This window comes from Petaurus breviceps, unplaced genomic scaffold (assembly GCF_028583685.1).
Source record: "Petaurus breviceps papuanus isolate PSGF00001 unplaced genomic scaffold, PetGlider_PUasm1.0 688, whole genome shotgun sequence".
Classification (NCBI taxonomy): Eukaryota; Metazoa; Chordata; class Mammalia; order Diprotodontia; family Petauridae; genus Petaurus; species Petaurus breviceps.
In genome coordinates this window covers 3,488,047-3,513,512 of record NW_027186457.1, presented here as the reverse complement: position 1 = coordinate 3,513,512, position 25,466 = coordinate 3,488,047, and the positions used below count along the sequence as shown (strand labels likewise).

General features: G+C 36.2%; 1 long non-coding RNA gene and 1 pseudogene across 1 annotated transcript in view; both read left to right on the top strand.

Moving 5' to 3' along the window:
- Nucleotides 1–21,220, top strand: part of LOC138174236 (uncharacterized) — a 41,112-nt gene extending 19,892 nt beyond the window's left edge. The window contains exon 4 of the long non-coding RNA XR_011171643.1: nucleotides 20,508–21,220. This is a non-coding gene — a long non-coding RNA (uncharacterized lncRNA). The remainder of the gene's footprint in view (nucleotides 1–20,507) is intronic.
- Nucleotides 13,832–18,746, top strand: LOC138174475 (magnesium-dependent phosphatase 1 pseudogene; annotated as a pseudogene).
- Nucleotides 21,221–25,466: the final 4,246 nt, after the last annotated feature.

The following is a 25,466-nucleotide window of genomic DNA, read 5'->3' as shown; positions in this document are numbered from 1 at the left end:
TGATTCTATTTATAGGCATTAATCAGAGATTTAATAAAATAATAATGACATAGTGATTCCTTCCCCCAAAATGTTACTAACCATTGGTTTCTTCCAAGAACATTACATGAAGTTACAAGTATTATGATTACTGTATTCATGCGTAATATTGTTAAGTAAATATTTGTACCAATATGTGGCCATTTTCACATTTCCTGAGGTGTAAGCAGTCTCCAAAGGTAAATAATTAAAGGATATGCTTTCTTGGGTAGCACAAACCAGTACTTGATATAGGTTAGATTATTCCACTTGTCTCTTTGATAATCCATAACTGTCCTTTGCAATTATTTTCATCATGCAGCCAAGCAAAGATAAAAGGTGGAACATGTTCCTTTTGCCTACTCCCAAGGAAACTCCATTATCCTTGAAAGGTCATGTGACAGGGAAAAACCCAATTGGGTCTAGAAGAAGCAACCCACAAGGACAAGCTTAGAGGGAGCAGAAAATGAAGTTGTTACCAGACAGCAAACTGCAGTCCTAGGTTCTTATGAATATTTGAATGAGTAACTAAAAACAGCTCAGTAAACTCTAAGCAACTGTGACAGCTGAAACTGCCTGGGAAACGAGCAGTCTACAAGGACCATGATGAAAAGATCACTAGTCACATTTCTACCCCACACTACTTCTGCTCTGTGGAGGAACGGTAGCTGATCTATTTGCTTCAAATATAAGTTATGAAAAATCTGATTTATCCATGCATTTTCATAAGCTGAATAGCCTCCAGAATCTCTTGTGTTATTTTGAATTCATTAAAATGCAATGATTTCTAACAATCTTTTCAAGGCAAGAGAATGGCCATGTTTTCCAGACACTGAAATATTGATGTTGCTGTTGTTTTTACTCATAGAAAATTGGCCCTAGTGAATCTTTCATGAATATCTTTCAGCTAGTTCCACGTGGGAAGAAAGATGATGAGAACAGTTTCCCTGAAGCCAGAGTGTTCAGAATAATTCTTCCAAAAGCTCTAATAAAGAGAGTTACCAGGGATATGCTTTATTTTTCTAAGCAAATATAAGTTATAGCCCTGCTTTAAAAAGTCTGTTGATGCCTAAAACTAGGAAGCCCTGGAAAAGATTTTTGTCATCCAGACAAAGTTCTCTAAGATATTTGTGGAGGATGCATTTTAAGAGAAAGGAAGAAAAAAAAAGCCCTCATTTCCCTTGACCTCTCTAGATATGTGGACCAAAGATTAATGCCTCGACTATTATCTCCAATTTACTGGGAAATTTGCTACAGTTCATAATTTTCAAGTCGGTGCCTTTAACTGGAAGAAGAGAGTAAGTTATTTAGTTCCTGTAAGTGTATATTGTAAATCTGACTTAAATCCAGTAGGTTTGGTACATTTTGATGAATTGTTTAAATAAAATGGAGCCTACTTAGAGTAGATAAATTTCTAATAAAGAGAGAACCTCCCTTTAATAGTGCTACATATATATGTAATGCTGCAATTTAAGTCTATCCTGGCATAGGAAAACTAGATGAAGTTACAATGAAGTTAAAAGAAAATCCTTTTGCATCACCATCCATCCCACCCATGCATCCATCCATCCATTTATTCATCCATCCATCTATCCAGTAGTATGAGTTAGATCTACCCACAGTGCAAAGTCAGAGTCCAGTTACTGGATAGAGACATCAGAAAGGTCTATAATGTAGTAAGCTTGTTGGCTCTAGGATTTCAGGGCAACTCTAGATGGAATCATAGTCACCATTTAAAGAGCTACTGCTCTGTTTTTTTCCACCAACACTGGTTTTGAGTGCTAGACCAGACAGTTCTATAGGCAGTTAAAAGCTTGGAGACTTAGGTGTCCCTGGGAATTGTCTCATAGACCTTAATATATTTCTTTCTTTTCCATGCAATGGAAATATATTCAAATATAGTTGTCAGGAGTACTAGGAATTTTAGACTAGAGAAGTAGTAAGGTTTTAAGATTTAAAGTGAAAACATCATATATATATATATGTATATATCTATGTATGTATATTCAGAAAGCAATCCTGATTTCATATTGATACTGAGGAGAGACCAGCTTTGGGCAAAACAAATGATATAAAGGCATGAATGTGGACGATATCGAAGGTATCAATCAACAAAACACAATAGACATGGTACACAGGCAACTTTTCTGGAGTAGAAGGAAATGATAACAATTCACTTTAAGGTTGGCCCAGTTCAGTGGTGAATGCATCAGATCTCATATCCAGTTAGCATAGTATGCCGAGTTAGAGGATATATATGGATGAAGCAGAGAGAAAATGGAGATAATGTGATATATTGGAAAGAGGGCTGGATTTAGCGCAGGTCTGAATCCTGATTCTGCTACTAACTACCTACCTTTGTGACCCGACCTGAGGTGAATCACTTAAGTTCCCTATTTGGGCCTCAGTTTCTCATCTATGAGGAGGGAGTTGCCATTTGAGGTCCTACTTAGCTCTTAATCTATGATATAACTATTCCCTGCATTGGGGCTTTCATTCAGGCTTTTGGAGTAAGTTAGAAGTTATATTCCAAATGGTCCAAGTACTCAGCATCAGGTACTATTAGGATAATCCTAAAGAGCCAGTCATTCAAAAGTGCCCAGTTCAACAAGATGTCTGTGTAGACGTGTCAGTGTCTTGGGATAACAACATATGTCGGTCTATGATTATCCTGTCTGGGACTCATATTCTCTTAATATTGATCCATTATTTATGGTTATAGAAATTGCGTATGTAGCTTTTCATGCATGGATAATAGTGCTGACTCTGTCCTGGAAGAATTGATCACTCCAAAATTATCTTTCATTGAGAAATTCCATGATATACTCTGATGTGCAGCAATGCAGAAGCATAACTTGATTTCTACAGTGTGTGCAATTAAAAAACAAAAGAATTTAATTTGGAGACTCTTTGTGGTCTATGGAGATTTGTTTATATGTAAAGAATGCTTTCCCTTTATGTTTAATGGATCAGGGCCACAGCTGCTGCCTTTTAAGGGGTGTATGTTACTCATGGTATGTGGTATAACAAATTATAAAAAAAAATTAATTGTTTTTGAGGGATAGATGTACACACAATTCCAAGGTTGGAGATGCTTCAGATTGGGGAGTGACCTAGGGTGAATTTCTATGAATAGCAAATTCAAAGGCATTTGAATCTTTAAACTATTGCTTTAAGTCAGTGTGTTATGTAAAGTGGTTTCATCGCAAAGTCATTTCAAGGTCAGAGGTTGCCCATGGCAGTCATCACAATGTCTTGGGGATTATACAGGTAATGCTGTTGTGGATTTTTCACTGAAACTAATTTTTATTTCTTTATATCATCCTCTTCCGTGTCTCATTCTGGCTTCAGGGGCTGAAAGAAAAATAAATCTGCTCCATGCAGCCTCCTAAAATGTGGTCGCTAAAGCCAGAAAGATTTCTAGACCCATTCAAGGTCCAAATGAAGGCAGATTATTTCATGAAAACTCATGATATTTGGATTAGCTACATTAGACAGCCAAGCAGCAGCCTTTGCTGGCAGGAAACTGGGTCAAGAAAACAGTAAATTTTGAGTAATGGCAGTAAGCTTATTTTTTCCCCCCTAAGCCAAACTATGACCATGGATTCTTTATGGATTCATAAATAGCAAAGTAAATGTTATATTACTGAGTAGCCCCAATATCTATAGATGTGATAAAAAAAAAACTTGCTTTTGAGGAATTTGCAATGTAATAGAGCAGATGGAACAAACACATAGGATAAAAGCTCTAAAGTCTTACAAAGGAAACAAATTCAAGTTGTATAGCCCTTGAACCACATATATAATGGCAGAGGGAACACTGAACTGAGTGTGGCAATCTTTGTTTCTTCTTTTGTTTTTTTTTTCACTTCTTTTCCTTTCTTTCTCTTTCTTTTTATTCCTTCCTTCCTTCCTTGCTTCCTTTCTCTTTCCCTCCTTCCCTCCTTCCCTCTTTCCTTCCTTCCTTCCTTCCTTCCTTCCTTCCTTCCTTCCTTCCTTCCTTCCTTCCTTCCTTCCTTCCTTCCTTCCTTCCTTCCTTCCTTCCCCTTTCTTTTTTTTTGTGTGTGAAATAACATTTTTTCCTGTACTATAATGTAAGCTTCTAGAGGTAAGGTCAACCAAGTCAAATTTATAAAATAAGAATTTATTTATAATTATAAAATAATTTATAAACTTTATGAAAATAAGATTTAAATTTATAAAAATAAGAGCCATCTCCAATTGATAAATCATCAAAGGATATGAATCAGCTGTCAATTTTCAGAAGATCTCAAAAGCTAACTACACTAATATGAATTTTTTTTCTAAATTATTGATTAGAGAAGTGCAAATTAAAACAACTTTGAGGTACCACCTTACACCTATCAGAACTGTTGTTCATCCTTCATTTTTGAAAAGAACTAATGACATCATGGGTGATGATTTGAGCATGAATTTTATTTAAGTGAGGCAGAGTCACACAAAGTTGTCAGACTCAGTTTCTCTTCTAGAATCATCAAAGTCCAGTGGCTAACATGACACAAAAAGAAAATGATAAATGCTGGAGGGAGTGTGAAAAAGTAAAGACACATGCATTATTGTTGGAGTTGTGAACTAGTCCAACCATTCTAAAGAACAATTTGAAACTATGACCAAAGGGCTACAAAACCATCCATACCCTTTGACCCAACAATACCACTACTATATCATAAAGAGATAAAAGATAAAGGAAAAAGGACCTATTGATACAAAAACATTCATAGCAGGTCTTTTTGTGGTGGCAAAGAATTGGAAATTGAAGGGATGCCCATGAATTGGGGAATGACTGAACAAGTTGAGGTATGTGATTGTGATGGAATACTATTGTGCTATAGGAAATGATAAGCAGGTTACTTTCAGAAAAATCTGAGAAGACTTACATGAGCTGATGTGAAGTGAAAGGAGCAGAAACAGTGGATCACTGGACACAGTAACAGCAATGTTGTAGGATAATCAACTCCAAATGACTTAGCTATTCTCTGGAATACAACAGTGGAAGACAATTCCAAAAGACTCATGATGAGAAATGCTAACCACTTCCAGAGAGAACTAATGAACTCTGAGTACAAATTGAAGTACAATTTTTTCATTTTATTTTTCTTGTTTTTTTTTTTTTGCAACATAGCTAATATGGAAATGTTTTTATATGGTTTCACATATATAATCGATTACATATTGTTTGCCTTCTCAATAGGTAGGGGAGGGGCTTTAGAGAGGGAGAGAATTTGAAACTCAAATTAAAAAAAAGAATGTTAAAAATAAATAAATAATGCATTCTTTTCTTAAAGAAGGAAAAGAACTACAATCAATTCCATTTGGCCTGCCAAATGTAAGAGCCTTGTTAAAACCAAACCTGAATTTCTTGCTTATTGAGGATGGGCACACTTCATTTTAGTATGGAAATACACTGAGACAGAATTTCATAAGCAATTAATTTTTAAAAAATCAGTCAAATGAATGGTTTTTCTTCGAAGAGATAGCCAACATGAATTTAACATTTTAAATAGCTTAACTTGGCTTTTTTGTCCAAAAAACAGACTGCCAAATGAAGAGGTAACAACTAAGAAACTACTAGTTTATTCTTTTACTTCTGACCTTTCATATGTTCAAAGGCTCAATGATTTATTAAAGGTAAAGTATATTTCAGCTGTAACACCTCTCTATAGGCATGGTATTATGATGGGGATTGTTGAACTCTGCCACCCCCAGTTCTCACTCCTGGTAATGTGGGATGTATAATTATAGGTAAACATCTTTGTGAGCCTCTCCAGTGTCTACAGGATCATCATCCCTCTCCACATGGCAAGCTGGGTTACTCTTGCTAAATTTCACTCAATTCAAGTACTATTGATTGAGTGACATGATGGTCTCTAATCTTTCCATTCTGTTCTCTTCCTAAATAGAGAGGCTAGGGATTTCTTTTCCCACAATCTTGTATACCTTTATGCACCTGTGTAACAGGAAAGGATTGATGAGGGACTAGGTGAGAAATAATCAACAGGAAAGAGCATTATCATTGTAGTAGAGATATATACTTAGATGTGGATTAGAAAAAAAGAGGCAGACTTTCTTCCAATTTAAAAATAATTGGCATGGAATTTTTTGTAATAAATGTATTGTGTAAGATGTATTATTGATAAATAACTGAGGTGGGTGGGTGGGAGTGTGTGTCTTCATACCTGCAACAACTGACATTTTGATTTAATTTAAATCTTTCACACGGTAGGCATTTAATGCTTGTTGATTGATTAATGATGATAGGCATTTTCCTCAGCATTGCAGTCCACACTGTATTAAGTGATGATCATCACATAGGTCTAGAATCAGAAGAAATCTTAGGAATTATGATCATAATAATAGGTAGCATTTTCATAGCTCTTTAAGGTTTGCAAAGCACTTTGCAGACATTATACCATTTGATCTTAACAAAAGCCCTATGGGGTTGATGCTATGTTATCCCCATTTTACAGATAAAGAAATTAATGTTGATTAGTTTGATCTCATTTTACAGATGAGAAAATGGTAACAATGTGAGGTCAAAGTACAATAAGTTTTTGAGCTACTTGGAATCTTAGAAATCATTTAGGTCAGCTCTGCTGTTTTATAGAGGAGGAAATTGAGGCTGATAAAGGGAAATACCCTGCCTAGGGTCACACAGGTTGAATGGGACAGAACTGAGATTCATAACCAGGCTTTCTGACTCCAAATTCAACATTCTACTATACTATGCTTGCCCCCCTCCCCATTCTTCAAGCTCATCTTTCATGAATGATGGTAATTATTCTTTAGAAAATATGATTTTCACATAATATGACATGAACAATCCTTTTTCAAGAAATGAATGTCCTTTAAGTTAGATATTCAATAAAATGTTTGGAAATGCACAATCAGCAATAAACAAAGATTTATTCTTTCCCAGAACTAAATGTTTATCTACCTTTGCCCCAAGAGCCAAAGAGAAGGATGCACTAGAAAAAGTCTGGAAATGTTTCCCAGAATCCCTCAACCCTGTGGAGTCACAGAAAAGATCTAGTTATGTGATTATGGAAAGGATGCCCAGGAAACAGTTATCAAGGACAATAAGGCAGCAGATTTTGAATTAAAAATATTTTTTGCCAGTTATATGTAAAAAAATAGCATTCTTTTTCTTTAAAAATCTTGACTTCTAAATCCTCTCCCTGGCTCTCTCCCCACCCCTATCATTGAGAAGACAAGCAATTTGATATAGCCTATATATGTTCAGTCATGCAAAGCATATTTCCATATAAGTCATGTTGTAAAAGAAGAGACCCAACCGCCCCCCCCCAGAAAAATAAAGTAAAAACTTGCACATTTTGATGTGCATTCAGATTCTAGCACCTCTTTCTCTGGAGGTAGTTAGCATTTTTTCATCATAAGATTTATCTTGAACCACTGTTGTCATCTGGGTCAAACCTGTTGGTGACTGGAGCTGAACAGAGCAGGCTAGAGACAGAAGAGTCAGAAATCAAACAGAAGGTTAATTTCAGTTGAGGTAAATGACTTGCAAGCAAGCACAATATTCCCTGTCCCTAGTGGGGAGGGTACTTTAGTATGGCTGAACCTTGATTTATATACTTGTGGCTAGACAAAAAGTCAAAAAAGAGTAGTAGTGAGGCTCCCATTATATTCAACTCATATCCATGTCCTCTTCTATGTCCTTTTAACTGTCAAATAATGAGAAAAATTTTAAAAGTTACAAGTCTCATCTTCTCATGTAGGAATGTAAGAGTTTAACATTATTGAATCCCTTATAATTTCTCTTTCATGCTTACCTTTCTATGCTTCACTCAAGTCTTTCATGTGAAAGTCAAAATTTCTATTCAGCTTTGTATTTTCATCAGGTTTACTCAAAAGTCCTCTATTTCATTGAATATCTATTTCCCCCCTTGAAAGATTATACTCAGTTTTTCTGAGTAGGTGATTCTTGATTGTAATCATAGCTCCTTTGTCCTCAAGGGTATCATATTTCAAGCTCTCCAATCTTTCAATGTAGAAGCTGCTAAATCTTAAGTTATCTTCACTGTGGCTCCACAATATTTTTATTATTTCTTTCTGGCTGCTTGCAATATTTTCTTCTTGACCTGGGAGCTCTGGAATTTGGCGGTAATATTCCTTGGAGTTTTCATTTTGGGATCTCTTTCAGGAGGTAATTGGTGGATTTTTTCAGTTTCTTTTTTTAATTTTTTTTTTTGCTATTTTGGAGGGCAATTGTGGTTAAGTGACTTGCCCAAGGTCACACAGTTCAGTTTCTTTTTTACCCTTTGTTTCTAGAATATCAAGAGAGTTTTTCTTGATAATTTCTTTTTTTTCTTTTTTTTTCATCTTTATTAATTTGTTCATTTACTTTGAGCTTAAAAGATTAGTTCTCCAGTTCTTTGAGTTTCAAATTTTCTTCCCCTCCTTCCCCTCTCCCCTCCATAGTGGCATACAATCAGGTATAGGATCTGCAGATATTTTCACATTAGACATTGGTCAGGTTATAAAGAAGGATTGTATCAGAAGGAATGAACAATGGGAAAGAGGAAACAAAACCAAAAAAGAAAAAGAAAGAGAGCAGGTAACTTGCTTCAATCTGCATCAAACTCTGTTCTTTCTAGTTCTTTCTCTGAATGTAGACATCTCTCTTCATCATGAGTCTTTTGGAATTTATTTATAGTCCTTTATTTCTGAGAAGAGTGTGGTCTATCAAAGTTGGTCATCACACATATGTTGTATCTGTAATTGTGCACAGATTTCTCCTGGTTCTGCTCTTCTCACTCAGCATCAGTTTGTATAAGCCTCTCCAGTTAAATATGAAGTCCATCTGCTCTTTGGTTCTTATGGCACAATAGCATTCCATTGCTTTAATATAACGTAACTTGTTTAGCCATTCCCCAATTGATGCACATCCCCTTAATTTCCAATTCTTTGCCACCACAAAAAGAGCTGCTGTAAGTATTTTTGTACATATGGGTCTTCCTCCTGCTTCTATGATCTCTTTGGGATAAAACCCTAGAAGTGGTATTGCTGGGTCAAAGGATATGAAATTACTTATAGCCCTTTGGGCATAGTTCCTGATTGCTCTCAAGAATGGTTGGATCAGTTCACAACTCCACAAGTAACATATTAGTGTTCCAATTTTTCCACATCTTCTCCAGCATTTATCATTTTCCTGTTTTGTCATCTTAGCCAATCTGACCAGTCAGATGTGGTAACTCCAAGTTGTTCTGATTTGCATTTCTCTAATCAATATTGATTTAGAGCATTTTTTCATATGTTTATAGATATCTTTAATTTCTTCCTCTGAGAACTGCCTGTTCACATCCTTTGACCATTTATAAATTGGGGAATGACTTGTATTCTTATAGATTTGACTCAATTCTCTATATATTTTAGAAATGAGGCCTTTATCAGAGGCACTGGTTGTAAAAAATTCTTTCCCAACTTCCCACTTCCCTTTTAATCTTGGTTACATTGGCTTTGTTTATACAGAAGCTTTTCAGTTTCATATAATCAAAGTTATCTATTTTGAATGTTATAATGCTCTCTAATTCTTGCTTGGTCATGAAGTCTTCCCCTCTCCATAAATCTGACAGGTAAACTATTCCTTGCTTTCTGAGATTTCTTACAGTGTCATCTTTTATACCTAGATCATGTACCTATTTAGACTTAATTTTGGTATACTGTGTTAGATAATGGTCTATGCCCAGTTTCTGCCATACTATATTCCAGTTTTCCCATCAGTTTTTGTCAAATAGTGAGTTCTTATCCCCCAAACTGGGGTGCTTGGGTTTATCAAAGAGTATATATTATTATAGTCATTGATTGCTGAGTCTTGTGTACCCAATCTATTCTATTGATCCACTGCTCTATTCCTCAGTCAGTACCAAGTAGTTTTGATAACTGCTGTTTTATAATACAAATTAAAATCTGGTATAGCTAAGCCACCTTCCCTAGCATTTCTTTTCATTGATACCCTTGATATGCTGGACCTTTTGTTCTTCCAAATGAATTTTGTTACCATTATTTTTCTAGTTCTATAAAGTGATTTTTTGGTAAATTGATTGGTATGGCACTAAATATGTAATTTAATTTAGGTAAAATTGTCATTTTTATCATATTAGTTCAACCCAGCCATGAGCAATTGATGTTTTTCCAATTAGTTAGATCTGACTTTATTTGTGTGAAAAATGTTTTGTAGTTGTGTTCATATAGTTCCTGGGTTTGTTTTGGCAGGTAGATTCCCAAATATTTTATAATGTCTACAGTAACTTTAAATGGGATTTCTGTTTCTATCTCTTGCTGTTGAAATTCAAGAAATAGAAATATACAAGAATGCTGAGGATTTATGTGGGTTTATTTTATATCCCGCAACTTTGCCAAATTCATTTATTGTCTCAAGTAGTTTTTTTTTATTTGATTCTTTAGGGTTCACTAAATTTATCATCATATCATCCACAAAGAGTGATAACTTGGTCTCTTCTTTGCCTAATTTGATTCCTTTGATTTCTTTTTCTTCTCTAATTGCTACTGCTGACATTTCTAGTACCAGATTGAATAAGAGGGGTGATAGTCGACACCCTTGTTTCACCCCTGATCTTATTGGACATGCTTCTAGCTTATCCCTATTACATATAATATTTGCTGATGGCTTTCAATCGATGTTACTTATTATTTTAAGGAAGGCTCCATTTATTCATATGCTTTCTAGTGTTTTTAATAGGAATGAATGTTGTACTTTGTCAAAAGCCTTTTCTGCATCTATTAAGATAATCATGTGGTTTCTGCTAGTTTTATTGTTGATATGACCAATTATACTGATGGTTTTCCTAATATTAAACCATCCTTGCATTCCTGGAATAAATCCTACCTGATCAAAGTGTATTATTCTTGTGATACGTTGCTATAGTCTATTTCCTAATATTTTATTTAAAACGTTTGCATCTATATTCATGAGGGAAATTGGTCTATAATTTTCTTTTTCCATTTTATCTCTTCCTGATTTAGGTATCAGTACCATGTTTGTGTCATAAAAAGAATTTGGTAGGTCTCCTTCTTCACCAATTTTCCCAAATAGTTTGTAGAGTATTGGAATCAATTGTTCTTTAATGTTTGATAGAATTCACTAGTAAATCCATCTGGCCCTGGAGATTTTTTCCTATGGAGTTCACTGATGGCTTGTTCAATTTCTTTCTCTGAGATGGGGTTATTTAAGTAATTTACTTCCTCTTCAGTTAATCTGGGAAGCTTATATTTTTGTAAATCATCCATTTCACGAAGATTGTCAAATTTATGTTCATATAATTTGGCAAAATAATTTCTAATTATTGTTTTAATTCCCTTTTCATTAGAGGTAGTTTCACCCTTTTCATTTTGATACTCATAATTTGGTTTTCTTCTTTCTTTTTTTATCATATTGGCTCAGGGTCTATCAATTTTATTGTTTTTTTTATAGAACCAGTTAGTTTTATTTATTAATTTTATAGTTTTCTTAATTTCAATTTTATTAATCTATTCTTTGGTTTTTATTATTTCTAATTTAGTATTTAATTGTGGATTTTCAATTTGTTCTTTTTCTAGCTTTTTCAATTGCATGCTCAATTCATCGATTTCCCTTTTCTCTAATTACTTCATGTATGCACTCAGGGATATAAAATTGCCCTAAGAACGGCCTTTGCTGCATCCCACAAATTTTGGTATGTTTTCTCATTATTGTCATTCTCTTGAATGAAGTTACTGATTGTTTCTATAATTTCTTGTTTGACCCACTCATTCTTTAGGATTAAATTGTTTAGTTTCCAATTAGTTTTTGGTCTATCTTTCAATGGCTCTTTATTGCATATGATTTTTATTGCATCATTATCTGAGAATGATGAATTTAATATTTCTGCCTTTCTGCACATAATTGTGAGGGTTTTATGTCCTACTACATGGTTGATTTTTGTGTATGTGCCATGTACCACTGAGAAGAAGGTATATTCCTTTTTATCCCCATTCAGTTTTCTCTGGAGATCTATCATACCTACCCTCTCTAAGATTGAATTCACCTCCTTAAGTTCTTTCTTGTTAATTTTTAACAATTTCTTAAAAAGATGATATGCAGACTTTTTTAAATCATAGCTTTCAGGTAGTCCAATAATTCTTAAATTATCTTCTCTCAATATATTTTCCATGTCAACTGTTTTTCCAGTGAGATAGTTCACATTTTCTTCTTTTTTTTCTCCCATTCTTTTTATTGTTTTGTTTTGTTTCTTTTTCTTTTTTCTTCTTTTGCTTTTTTTGGAGGGGGAAATCAGGGTAATTGGGGTTAAGTGACTTACCCAAGGTCACATAACTAGTAAATGTTAAGTGTTTGAGCCTGGATCAAAACTCAGGTCCTCCTGACTCCAAGGCTGGTGCTCTATTCACTGTGCCATCTAGATGCCCCCTGTTTTATTGTTTCTTGACATCTCATAAAATTTCTCATTAGTTTACACTTGCCCAATTCTAATTTTTAAGGAATTATTTTCTTCATTGAGCTTTTGTACTTCTTTTCCTATTTGGCTGATTCTTCATTTTAAGGAGTTCTTCTCTTCATTGAATTTTTGTATCTCTTTTTCCATTTGGCCAATTTTGCTTTCTAAGGCATTCTTCATTGGATTTCTTGTGCCTTTTTTTTTTTAAAATATTTGGCCTATTCTGTTTTTTAAGGTATTATTTTCTTTTGTATTTTTTAATTTGTCTCCTTTACTAACATATTGACTCTTAAAAAATTATTTCTTTCATCACTGTCATTTCTTTTCCCGATTACTCCTTTTTCTCTATTATTTGATTTTGAAAATCCTTTTGGAGCTCTTCTAAGAATCCTTTTTGGGCTGAGATAAAAGCACATTTTGAGTTTGATACTTTGGATTTAGCAGTTTTGACTTTATCTTCTTCTGAGTTTATATTTTGATCTTCCTTGTCATCATAGTGACTTTCTATGGCCAGGAACTTTTTGGTCATTTGTTCATTTTCTCTGTTGTTTTCTTGACTTTTAACTTTATATTAAAGTTGGGTTTTGCTCTTAGGATATTAGGGACAATGTTCCAAGTTTTAAGTTTTTGTGCAGTTTTTTTTTTCACAGATAGTTCTAGCAGTCTATAAATTTTCAGATTTTTCAAGGTGGTATGATCTAAGGAGTGGTGTGTTTACTACTCTCCTGGTCTGTGCTTTCGTCTATGAGTAGCACTCTTTTCCACCCTGGAGCTGTGCCCAAGGTCCCTGCTCCTCTGTGGCTGTAAGCTCTAGTTTCTTACTGCTCCTCCTCACCCTGGGAGTGGGACCCAGGACTTTGGCCTAGAGCTATGTATGAGCAATACAACAGAGTCCTACACCCAGTACCAGCAAACAAACCCCTTCTCCTTCTGACTAGTTGTCTGACTTCATTACTGTCTGTGAGCTGAGAACTCCAGAAGCTGTCATTGTTGCTGCTGATTCACTTGCCCTTAAGACCTACTACTGGTTTGCTATGGCATGGCCTGTGCTGGCATAGTTTTGATGGACTGCTTTCCACTTTTACCCTGCTGTGACAGATCTTCCCTGCTGACCTTCTAAATTGCTTGGACTGGAAAATTGTTTTACCCCATCTTTTTGTGGGTTGGTTCAATCACTCCAGATTTTGTTTTGAAATGTTATTTAAAGTTGTTTGGAAGAGAATTTGGGAGAGCTCAGGTGAGTCCTTGCCTTTTCTCCTCTATCTTGGTTTATTCCATGCTTTTTTCTTGGAGGGTATTTTTCCCCTATCACCCTTGCTGGCAGTGTAGTATATGGGGCAATGCGCCTGGAGTCAGGAACATCTGAGTTAAAATATCACCTCAGAAAATTAATGACCCTCGGTAAGTCTATTTGATTCTGTTTTCCCAACTATAAAGTAGGGATAATAATAGCAGCTACCTTTTAGGGTTGTTGTTAGTATCAAATGAGGTAATACTTATAAAGTACATACACAGTGCCTAGCACATAGTAGGTACTATATAAATTATATAAATAATTGATAATTATCATTTTTAACCAAACTTCTCAGTTTCCTCATATACAAAATGGGGAATAATAATAGCACTTGCTTTACAGTGTTTTTGTGTGAAGAATTCTTCTGTTCAGAGAATGGACGTATTGGAGACTAGTCATTTGAGCTCTTTCAATGAAAACAATCAGCAGAACGCCCAATTTCATCCTGTTCCCTTTCTTCTGACTAATAATGTATGTAAAACAATTTGGAAACTTTCAAGAACTCTGAAATGCAAATTGTTATTATTATCATTAAGATGGTTGCTACCAAAATATCTTTACACTTCCTAAAGGAAGGCAGTTATTTTTATCATGTTATCATATACTTCCTGTGGGAAAGCATTAGAAAATCATGCCTAATACATCAGTGAACCAACGGTCCCATGGATGTGGATATTTCCTACAAAGGTGAAGTTTGCACCCATCCGCGCCTGCCATTGTTTTATGGGTGGTCATGGACAAAGAGTTCATTGCTGAGTGGCTAGTCTATAGGTGCTGAGTCTTTCCATACTTTGATAGGCTAGTCCTCTGAAATCTGACATTGTTGGATGCCAGAGTACTCCTCAGACCCTCTCCTGCTGGGTAGGGTAAGTCTTCCATAGCTTCTAGAGCACTACCATAGCCTTTGAGAACTCAGGATCTCAAGGAGATACTGAGGAAGAGCTATGTGGTGGTTGTATGGGGGCATTATTCTTTGTTGATGAGGATAACGAATAGGAACTGAACTTGGTATTTCATTGATATCAGCAAGGAAACTCCCTTTACCAATGCAAGTTGGTACCTTCTCTGAACCTTATAGTCTTCGAAAGTTGTCTATATCATTGGGAGATTCAGTGACTTGCCCGAAGTCACACTTGAAATCAAGACTTGAACTTGGGTTTTCCTGGCTCCATCAGCTTCCTATTTACTAGGCCATACTATCTCCCCTCTCCTATTAAACTGCCCAAATAATTCTATCCCAGCATCTTCTGTATCCAATGATACTGCTACCATCAGCAGGATGTGAGCCAAGAGCTCTGGTTCCCTGAAAGTGATGGATTACACCCAGACTCCTACAAACTCTCCCTTGGCCCATCATGGATTTTCCAGAGTTTCATTAGGAGAGGCTGAATTTCTTTAATTTTGAGAGATGCTGTCTGGGGGACTTGTGTAGCACAGCTACTGACATTCTCTCATTAGAGACACAAGGGTGGGTGTCATGGTCCAGTTTCTTTGGGTTTTGACTGTGACTTTTGTGTAAGCATTATCAAAGTCAGGGGGACAAATTGCTTTTTCATTCCAAATCTATGTCCACAAGCCAGAGGAATGACCATATATGCCATCAAAATGTTCCTGTAAAGAAAGAAAAATTCTTTATATTATAGATAGAAACATTATCCAGGGATGGCTGAAAGCATTTTGGGGATTGTAAGAAATACCATGTATTTGTGAAGTGCTTGTATGTTTCCAGAGCAATTTCATTTTCATTCTGTGCTCACAATAGTTCTGTGATGTTATGAGAGCAGGTATTTTTGTTCACATTTGGCAGATATGGAAACTGAGACATGGAGGGCTTCAATTCAATATGGATTTCTTTACCTCCTGTTGGGGGGTGCACAAAAAAGGAAGCCCTGAGAACATATTAACAAAAATAAAAGTCCTGCCCTCCAGGGGCTTACATTCTATCAAAGAGACAATTTGTATACGTAGAAGTATATATGAAGTATGCTCAAAAAGCACATAAACAAATGGTGTTTTTTTTTTGAGAAGGGGTAGACTCTAGAAATTTGAGGTTCAGGAAGGATCTAACAAAGAAGGTTGTGATTGAGCTGAATTTTGATGGGAACTATGTTTTTGAAGAAGTAGAAAGGGGGAAGGCAAATATTTCAGAGCAGAGCAAATTCTGTTTGCTTAAAAAAATTCTAAGTGCTTAGTACCGTGCCTGGCACATAAGCAATGCTCAAGAAATGTTTTTGGCTGACTGACTGTGAGACTGAAGGTGCGAGTATTGCAATCCTCATTTTTCAGATTAGAAAACTGAGGCTAATTGAGGCTAATGATTTGGCAAGATTATTGTGGGTATAAAGTATCCGAGGCAGAATTAAAACTTCAATATCTACCTACACATAATGTATGTACTAAGACTGTAAGTTCCCCAAGTAGAGGGACTGTATCTTACAATTTAATCAATTTCAATTTCAATCAATTTTGTATTTCCCCTGTTTAGCTAGTATAGCAATCTGTAGACTAGAGATACCGAATAAACATTTGTTGAAATGAATGAATGCATGTGTGTTTTCAGGCTCCCAGAACTGGTCTCCTAAAGAAGCATAAAAATTCTTGTGCTACCATATCCATGGGGGTTCCTACCATGCTCTAGGTCAGGATTTGGCAGACCCTCCTTTCTTCTCCCTCTAAACCACTTTGCTTGGCAATCTCATCTGCTCCTGTGGTTTTAATGACCACCTCTATGCTGATGATTCTCATATGTACCTATCTTGCCTAAAACTCTTTTCTGACTTCCAATCTTGCATCTCCAAATGTCTTTCAGACATCTCAGATTTCCATTAGACATCTGAAACTCAATGCATCCAAAGCGGAACTCATTATCTTTCCCCCTAAATCCTTTCCTCCTCCTCCTCCCTTTCCTATACTGTAGAAGGCAACACCATCTTCCCAGCCCCTCAGGTTCACAACCTAGGGAGTTGTCCTCACTATCTCCACTCTCTCCCCTCCACCAATGACCAAACTGTTGCCAAGGTCTATTGATTTCACTTTTGCAGCATTTCCCAAAATATACCTCCTTTTCTCCTCTCACCCCGCCACCATGCTAGTGTAGACCCTCATCACCTCATGTCGCAGATAACTCTGCCTGCCTCAAGTCTCTCCCTACTCCAAACCATCCTCCATTCAGCTACTAGTTATTTTCCTAAAACTCAGGTCTGATCATGTCACCTTACTACTCAACAAACACAAGTGGCTCCCTACTGCCTCCTGGAACAAATGCAAAACGCTCAGTTTGGCATGAAAAGTCCTTCACAAACTCCCTCCCACCTACATTTCCTGTTTTCTTACCCCTTACTCCCTACTATGTAATTTGTCATTCTGTGACACTAGTCTCCTGGTTGTTCCATGAAGAAGACACTCCGCCTCATGGTTCTAGGTATTTTTTGTGCCTGTCCTCCATGCCTGGAATGCTCTTCCTCCTCCATTTTGAGTTCTTAGCTCCCTGGCTTTTTTAAATTCCCAACTAAAATCCCACCTTCTGCAGGAAGCCTTCCCCAACACCTCAATACCAGTGTGTTACCTCTGTTAATTCTTTTCTGTATATAGCTTGCCTTGCATACTGTTTCTCCCTAACTCCCCCCCCCTCCCCATTAGATTATAACATCCTTGAGGACAGGTAATATCTTTTTGTATCACTAGCACTTAGCACAGTGTGTGACACATAGTGGATGTTTAATAAATATTAATTGATTAATTGATAATTTTCAGTCATGATTCCAGTATTGTTAGCCATGTCTACATTCATTTCTGTTGTCCTTTCCACAAAATCATCTTTGCCTTTGTTTTTAGATCCTGGCTCAATAGGCTAAGATCTGAAGCATGGGGTCTCGAAGCAGATGCTCCCAGAAAATTCTTTCTATCACAGCCCCCAGTTAAAAAGTAGTGTCAAATATTCCTCCTGTTCTTTGACAGATCCAAGATTCCATCAGTGTGAGTGCTGTCTCATTGGATGTAGGTTGTAGTCTATCCATTTCATGGGTAATCCATTTCATTCTCCACAAATGAATGAATCCGATTTAAAAAGTATTTGTTAAGCATTTACTGTGTACCAGTCACTGTCCTAAGCATGCGGGAAAAAAACACAAAAGGTGAGATAGTCTTGGACATCAGGAATCTTTGATTTTAATAGGAATAAAGCACATTTTGTAAAATGGTGGTTAGGGAAGGGAGTTTGGGTTTGGTGAATCGTAGGGATAATAGCTGACTCCTAGAACAGTCCATTTCCAGAAGCAAAAATCCTGTTGAGTTAAGAATGTGAGTTCCTAAAGATCAGGGACTGGTTTTACCTCCTTTTTTTTGGGGGGGGGGGCGTCCTATCTCCAACTCCTAGCACAATATCTGGTGTATAGTATACTTGTTGATGGTCAAACAGGTGGTTTGCTCAAGGCGGCCAGTTTAGTACTACCCCTGCAGGAGCCCAGTGCCCACCTGTCTACTGCAGCTGGGAGTCTTTGACCTGGATTACGATCTCTGGCCCTTCTGGGTTGACACTCATGTGGAGACCCCATTCCACAGGAACAGGGATGGGAGTGTGCAGGACAGCAATGAGAAGATCATTAGACTATAAGCAAAGGTGTCCCATGTCCTGGAACATCTGCATGGCCTGGGGGTGACCATCGCAGCTGCCTCCGGGACTGTGTGAGATTCAAGGAGCCAACCACCTCTTGGAGTTTTTTGACCTCACTAAAAATTTTACACACAAGGAAATCTACCCAGGCTGCAAGGTCCCACACTTTGAGAGATTGCGGCAGAAGAGTGTTATCCCCTACTCTGAAATGATCTTCTTTGATGATGAGAAGCAGAACATTATAGATGTCAGCAAACTGGGTGTCACCTTTATTCATGTCCAGAGTGAAATATGTCTGTACACTCTGACTAAAGGCCTAGAAACATTTGCAAAGTCTTGAGATAAACTCTCAGATTCAGTCCTGCAGATAATGGGAGCCCTGGTCATGGACCCCAGCAAGAAGAGAATAAGAATGAGGAATGCATTTTCAGGTCATCTGAATTGTATAATCTATTTGTGTGTGAGCATGTAAGACCCTTCCCTTGGTGTAAGGCCTCTTTGTCCTCATGTATTCGGGCCAGCCACACTTCCCAGGGCTGATTCCAGGCTTTGCTTCCCAGTGCTGTCTGTTCCTTGATGTGTTAACACAACATCCCTTCCTCATAGCAAATAAAACTTCCTATGACATTTAAAAAATACTTGTTGACTGACTTTCCATGCTGATGATAGATGATGGTGAGGCTGATGATAGCATCATAGATTTAAGAGTGGAAGAGACTTCAGAGGTCATCTACTTTAACTCCCTCATTTTATAGATGAGGAAACTAAAGTCAAGGAAAGTTATGTGATTTGCCCAAGGTCACACAACTAGTGAGTGACTGGGTTGGGATTGGAACCCGGGTTTCCTGACTACAAATGTACTCTATTTTTCAGTGTTCCATGACACTTCCTAGACACATGTGGTAAGCAGGGCAGATGGCAAGATGATTTGGGTAGGTTTGATAGGATGTAAAGGATGGTCTGGTCTAGTCTAGGGCCAGATATCTTTAGTGGTCTGGGTAAGCTTGTATTCATTCTTGGACACTTATCAAGCTGGCACAGCTCTAGGGTAGGAGTTCCAAAACTAAATGGTTTAACTTCCCCAGGACCTATGGGCTTGGATTCCAGAGCACCAGTGCAGAGCATGATGGTTCACGTGATATGAAGTAGAGCAAATGCCACAAGGACCTGAATCAATAGCTGCTGGGATGGGCATCATTCTATGGCCAAGAACATTCATCATTTGGTGGCCAAGGTTCTAGTGATGAGTCTCTGGATTTAGCTAAGCTGGTCTAGAAACAACAGGCAGTTGTCATAACCAAATATAAACTTTTCCAGATTGGAAGACCTATCAGAGTTTGTGTCCCACTGGCAAAGCCTTCTAGATGGCACTCTGCAGGTGGAAGCGAGGCAAAAAGACATGACTATCTTTAGTCTTTGTGTCAGTCATCTTGCATGGGTTTGTCTGAAGCATGGACATACATAGTCAGTCAGTGCTGCCTTTATTGGATAGTAGGAGCACAATGAACCATATGCATTGCATGGTCTTAGTTCTTCAGGCATTTAAACCCTAAAATAGCATAACATATGGGTCATATGCAGTGAGCAGCAGCACAAATGCCACATGCTTATTTTCCATTCATTCCTTGTTATTTTTATTGTTCAGTCATGTTCCCATTTCTTTGTGACCCCATTTGGGGTTTTCTCGCCAGAGATACTGGAGTGGTTTGCCATTTCCTCTCCAGCTCATTTTATAGAAGAGGAAAGTGAGGCAAACAGGGTTAAGTGACTTTCCCAGGATCACCCAGCTAGTATCTGATGCCAGATTTGAACTCAGGAAGATGAGTCTTCCTGATCCCAGGTCAAGCACTCTATCCATAGTGCAACCTAACTGACCATTTCTTGCTATACTTTTGTGCTTTAAGCTCAATTAGTTGATTATTGTCATTATTAGATGATGATGATGATGATGATGATGATGATGATGAAATTCCTCTGTCTCAGGGGGCAGGATAATGGCTAGGGATAAAAAAAGAAAAGAAAAAAAGCCATTGTCTTTCAGTCATGTTATGTGATCTTAGGCAAATCACTCGATCATAACTGTTTTTTCTCTCTTCCATTTGCCTTGCAGGAAAATCGTAAAAATGAATGATGTAATGTTTTCAGATTGCTTGGATCTCCCCTTAAGGAAGGATCTGTGGCAATGCTAGATGGTGATGATGGTGGTGGTGATGAATGAGATCCATCAATGGTTTTTGTATACATCAACAGCCCTGGCTCACTCTGACAGAAAAAGCAAGAACAATATTTTCTCATAGGATTGTGCAATAATATGCTTCCTTGCAACTGCTGAACACTGAGTTTTTATTTTCAGAGAACTAAGGCATCATCTTCCATCTCATTTGCCTCTTGAGGACTAAAAAAATTTGCATGCAGCTGCCATAGGAGTCAACATGCTCTCTACTCATCTGCTCAGAGAATGGACATTTTGGAGAATATTCATTTGACTTTGTCAATGAAGGCCTACTCAAATTCATTCTGTTCCCCTTCTGACTTGTAGTTCTTAGATACTCAGAAAAGATGAAAAGGTGAAAGATAATTTCATAGTTCATGGGACCCTTCAGGAGCCCTTAATTTCTTACTTCTCATTGAACACTATCTCTACTAATAAAAACAATAACAACTGAATTAATACAGCACTTTTAAAAGGCAAGAATGTGATATTGTTAATTATCCCATAGTGTACATGTTCTGCCTATCCAAGGCTGAAAATTGTGACCTTATGTGGTCACATTGGAGAAACTGAGTCAACAAGATCACATCTAATACTTGACTGAGCAAAATAAATACTTGTGAAATGGGAAAGTGGAAATATGAAATATGTTTACATTTTTAAAGGTACTATCAAGAAATCTCTCTTATGTTGTTATCCCCACCTGCCCCTTGCAGTTTTTCCTTTCCATTCTCTATCATTTTCTAAAGAGCAGTAAAGAACCCATATTAATTTTTCATTTTTATGAGAAAATCATTGAATTTAAATAGTGTCTTTAGTCTTGGCTGTAAAGTCCTAGTTTTCCAATGTTATTGTGAGTATCTTGAAAGAATGTATCTTATACTTACTTATATCCACAGTGCTCTATACAAAGGAAACATGGGATAAATATTTGTCAAATACAGATTCTGAAAATGACTGACTTTAGAAAAGGGGTACATCAGCTAGAGGAGAGCACCCCACATCCCAGATATCTCTGTCCAAAGTTTGGAGTCTGCTGCTAGAGAATTATCCTTATCATTTTCCCCTGGAAGTATTATATAAATGAGTTGTGATTCTTGTTGTTGGTGTCCTGCAAAGGGTATGGACCATATACCCTTTACATAATACCAAAAACTTTTTACATGGCACTAAGAGTGGGTGGGTACATGGGTGGGTCCAGCTTATTCCCATATAGCACCAACGCAATATTCACAGCACCAATGGTGACTGTAAATATGCTGGCATAGTTCTCAATAATATAACAGACTCTCCATTTATAAGACAGAAGCAAAACATCTATTAAGACACTAGAAAACCAAATCCCAGCAACAGGAAACCAAAATCCATCACAGCAGCATAGAAGTTAATACACCACAATGCAGCAGAGAGCCACACCATCCTTTAGCTTTCTCACACTTACAAGCCAGTCTCGCTGGGTTTGTCCTCTCCTCCCTCCAGTTTTAACTGCTCTGACTCCCAGCTTCCTGTGGGCTCTGTTCTACCCTTCAGCAAACCCTTCCCACCACAGGCTCCATGTGATTACATTCAGTCTATTAGGAGGCAGGGAAAATCTTCAAATTAGGGAAGGTCTTCAAAGTCCCTTAGGTTTATTAAGTGGCATGGAAGATCTGCAAATTCTCATTACCATTACATCTCACAATGCATGCATGTGTGTAGGTCCTAGGTTCCAGGCTTGAGAAATTTATTTATCAACAAGTGAAAATATTCAGACCACAACATCTCTCTGTTCCCCCCCCTACAGTTACCTCAGTCCTAGTGTCCATATCATCTAAGGGACATAAAAGTTTCCATCAAATTCATATTTCACTTAGCTCATTTACCCCAATTTCCTTATTTGTTTCTCAATTTCATGTGACCTGAAAAGATCACTCACTCCCATGTAGAAAACAATAATCTCTAGCATTATAATGACTAGCATTTATAGTTATGCACAGTTACGTATATATATATATATAATATAGTCATTATGTAACTATTACATATTGTAATTAATAATAACTAGCACATATAGTCTTTAAAAGCACTTTTAATTTTATCATTTAAAAGTATTTAAAATTTTGAAAGTGCTTTACAAATATTATCTCATTTTTATCCTCATAAAAACCCTGTAGGGGTGTGTGTGTGTGTGTGTGTGTGTGTGGTAATTTCTACCATTATGCCCATTTTATAGAGAAGGCAGACGGAAATTGAGTGACTTGGCCAGGATCATGCAACTAGTAGTTGTTTAATAACTGATTTGAACTGATGTCTTCCTCACTCTAGGTCCAATTCTTTATCCATTGAAATAGAAAATGAAATTAGAACATTAAAACTTCCTGTAACTTGAGTAAATAGCAAAGCTCATAAATAGACAATGTTCAACCATATTAATAATACTCCAAATCACTAATAATTAGAGAATGCATATTAAAGAATTTTGGATGTTATACTTCAAATCCATCAAATTTGCAAATATGACAAAAAAAGAGAAAAAAAAGTATTATTGGAAGGGCTATGGGAATATCAAATATAACATTGTTGGTGGATTGGTGAATTATTCCAGCAATTTTGGAAAGTAATTTGAAACCACACCTAAAAAGACAGTAAACAGTGTGACTCCTTTGACTCAGTGATACAACTAACTGAAAGAAATCAAAGAAAATGAAAAAGAATACATTTGTATAAAAATATTTAGAGCAGCTTTTTTTTTGTGGTGAAAAGCTGGAAACTAAGGGGTTACCTGTCAGTTAGGGAATCACTAAACAAATTATGATATAGTAATGTAATAAACAATAAATGACAAAAGGCATGGTTTCAGAGAAACCTAGGAAATCTTATGTTAACTGATGCAGAGTAAAGTGAACTTAATCAGGAGAACAATTTATACAATAACATAAATGTAAAGAAAAACAATTTTTAAAGACTTAAAAATTCTGATTAACACAATGACCAACCACAAAGGAGCAATGATGAATTATGCTTCCTACCTCTTAACAGAGGGGTAATAGACTCAATATACAGAAAATGGCAAATATTTCTGGACATGATCAATGTAGAAATGTGTTTTGTTAGACTATGCATATCTTTTACAAGAGTTTTCATTTTCTTTTCTAGTGAAGGTGGTAGAAGGGAGAGTAAGAATAAGGATAAATTAACTTTTTTTTAGAAAAGGAAGAAAAAAATCATTGGTGCATTATTTAAAATTTTTAAAACAAAATAAAAAAAGGTTTATTATTTCTTTATATTTAACACTTTTAAAATTTTGAGTTCCAAATTTTTTCCCTCCCTGTATCCTCTCCCCCAATTGAGAAAGTGAGCGATATATCATTTCTACATGTGAAATCACGTAAAACATATTTCCTTATTAGACATGTTGCAAAAATAAATAAAAGCAAAAACAATAAGGAAACAAAAAAACATACTTCAATTTGTATTCATAGTTCATCAGTTGTTTCTCTGAAGGTGGATAGGATTTTTAAATCATGGGTCTTTTGGAATTGTCTTCAATCGTTATATTACTGAGAATGGCTAAGTCATTCACAGCTAATCATTGTGTGATATTGGTGTTACTCTGTACAAAGTTTTCCTGGTTCTGCTCATTTCACTTTTTATCAATTCATGTAAATCTTCCCAGGTTTTTCTGAAACCATCCCCTCATCATTTCTTATAGTACAAATAGTATTGCATCACAATAATAAACCACAACTTGTTCAGCCATTCCCCGATCGATGGACATCTCTGCTCAATTTCCACTTCTTTGCCATTATAAAAAGAATGGTTATAAATATTTTTGTACATATGAGTCCTTTTCCTTTTATCTCTTTGGGATACAGATGTAGTTGTGGTATTGCTGGGTGAAAGAGTATGCACAGTTTGATTATCCATTGGGCATAGGTCCAAACTGATCTACAGAATGGTTGGACCAATTCACAACTCTACCCACAACTCTACTCCATCCAGCTCTATCATTGTCCTCACTTTTCTATATCCCCTTGAGCACTTGTCATTTCCCTTTTGTGTCATATCAGCCAATTTGATAGGTATGAGGTGTAACTTAGAATTCTTTTAAAATGCATTTCTCTAATCAATAGTGATTTAGAGCATTTTTATATGATAGCTTTGAATTCTTCTAAAAGCTGTCTGGTCATATCATTTGATCATTTATCAATTAGTGAAGACTCTTTTATGTTTTATAAATTTTACTCAGTTCCCTATATTTTTAAGAAATAAAGCAAGAGAAACTTGCTGTAAAAAAGTTCTCAGTTACCTGCTTTCCTTCTAATTTTGTCTGCATTGGTTTTGTTTGCACAAGACCTTTTTATTTTCATGTAATCAAAATAGTTCATTTTACTTCCTGTGATCCTTTCTAACTCTTGTTTGATCAGAAACTGAAACATTTTTTTGAATTCACAGAAAAGAATAGAAGGAAGTTTAAAAGGAAACAGATAAGCAAGACAGTTTTAAAAATAGCATATTGAATTTATTATGCATGTTTTATATATTTATTTTTCTAATATATTATATAATTAACCTATTTTGCATTTAAGAAGAAAAACAATGCATCCAAAATAAAGATTTCATCTATAATTCTCTCCTATCCTTTGTCTATGGAAATTTCCATTTTATTTGGCATTTGCTAGGTTTTGAACAAAAGAAAGTAAATTTTGTTTGTTTATTTAAAAGTATCCCCATAGGTAGAAATATCAAAGAAAATTTGTTATCTTTTAAAATCTGAATGGATAGCAGGAGATTTGTACACCCACTGTTACCTCATTTACTGTATTGAGGCTAGTCATCCCTATAGTTCCTATCTCTTTGGCAACTTCAAGATATAGA